General features: G+C 53.4%; 1 protein-coding gene across 2 annotated transcripts in view; it reads left to right on the forward strand.

The window, feature by feature from the left end:
- Positions 1 to 456: 456 nt before the first annotated feature.
- LOC103592419 (brain-specific angiogenesis inhibitor 3) overlaps positions 457 to 1370 on the forward strand; it is a 415718-nt gene continuing 414804 nt past the window's right edge. For both annotated transcript variants that reach the window (XM_008575133.1, XM_008575134.1), the window contains exon 1: positions 457 to 779. The gene's annotated coding sequence lies outside the window, so the exon portion shown is untranslated. The remainder of the gene's footprint in view (positions 780 to 1370) is intronic.

Raw genomic sequence — 1370 nt, forward strand, 5'->3', positions numbered from 1 at the left:
CGCGCGCGCCCGGGGAACGCGCAGCCCTAGCGCGCGCGCCCGGGGAGAGCAAGCGCCTCGCGCCGGCGCGCACACCCGAGACAGAGCTTTACTATCTCGCTCCCTCTCGCGCCTCCCTCCTCGCTGGGCATTCAAACAGCTTTCCGACATCACCAGCCAAGGATTTTTTACCCCTCTCCTCAGTCGCCGTCTGTCCATCAGTACCTGCGGGGGGGAGGAGGAGGAGGGAGGCAAGCGGAAAGAGGAAAAAAGCATAAGCTTGAGCCTTCCGATCCGGCCACGAACGTCCTGTAATAAACCCACCGCCCCAACAAATCTGCCTTAGCCGCCGCCGCCGCCGCCACCGGTCACTTCTCAGCGCTTTCTTTGCTTCTTGGCTAATCGGTTTGTTGGGGGGGTAGATTTGGTGAAACAAATCTTCGCTCTTAAGCCACTACCATTTTTTTTTCTTTTTTTTTTTTTTGTGATTTGTTTTCTTAGAGCCTCCCTTCGGGGGGCTTCTCCCCCCACCCCTCTCTGTTTGGAGGCTGGACACGGTGTAAGGCTTCAGGCTCCTGGGGGGCTTTTTTTTCTCTCCTCTTCCCCCTTAGCCCCCCCCCCATCTTTTGCTTCTCATATGTGTGCATTTTTGAATATAAATCCTGATTTTTGAAGCTGAGCCTGGGAAAATGGGCAACGGTGATTGGGACCGAAGGGGAGTCTCTCCGTCACTGTTGCTGGGACGCGTGCCTGTGCTGGTGTCTTAGAGCAAGAGCCTCCCTGAGCTTTCGGAGTGGAAGGTAAGGAAGGGGTCCAGAGGTCACCTTTCCTCTGCCGGGGGTCGCCACCGAGGAGCTTGGGGCTCGGTGTTCGCTGAGGGAGAACAGGAGACGAAAGGCTGTTGCTGGCGGATGGGGAGGCTGTGAGCAAAGCCGACTGTCTGCATTTACTTAAACGCCGCAGTTGAAAAGTTAGAGAAGTCTGGTTTTCAGGGTATGTTCTGGGTCGAAAGAAAAGGCAGAGAGACCTAGAAAATCTGGCGATTGTGTGTGATTGGGGTAATTTTATGAGGGAAAATTTTAGACTAGAAGGAAGTTAAGATAAGAGGAGGCAGTGGTCTTCTATTGGGGAAAAAATCAGTGGAGTGATGGCGCCGTCTATGTTCTACTAAACTAAAGTGTCACCCAGAAAAATCAGTGTTGAGAATTGCTAAACTCAACGCCGGTTTGCTTCTCAGCCAGAGCCAAATAAATAAATAAATAAATAAATGCAACATCCTTGCTATCTCGGTAGCCAGCCCTTAGACACCCCTCACCCCCCTTTGGTTCTTTAAGAGGGAAATACAATTGTTTGAACCGGCCCTGCAGTCGGGGGGGGGGGGGGGGGGGGGG

The sequence above is a fragment of the Galeopterus variegatus genome, unplaced genomic scaffold (genome assembly GCF_000696425.1).
Source record: "Galeopterus variegatus unplaced genomic scaffold, G_variegatus-3.0.2 Scaffold1145, whole genome shotgun sequence".
NCBI lineage: Eukaryota > Metazoa > Chordata > Mammalia > Dermoptera > Cynocephalidae > Galeopterus > Galeopterus variegatus.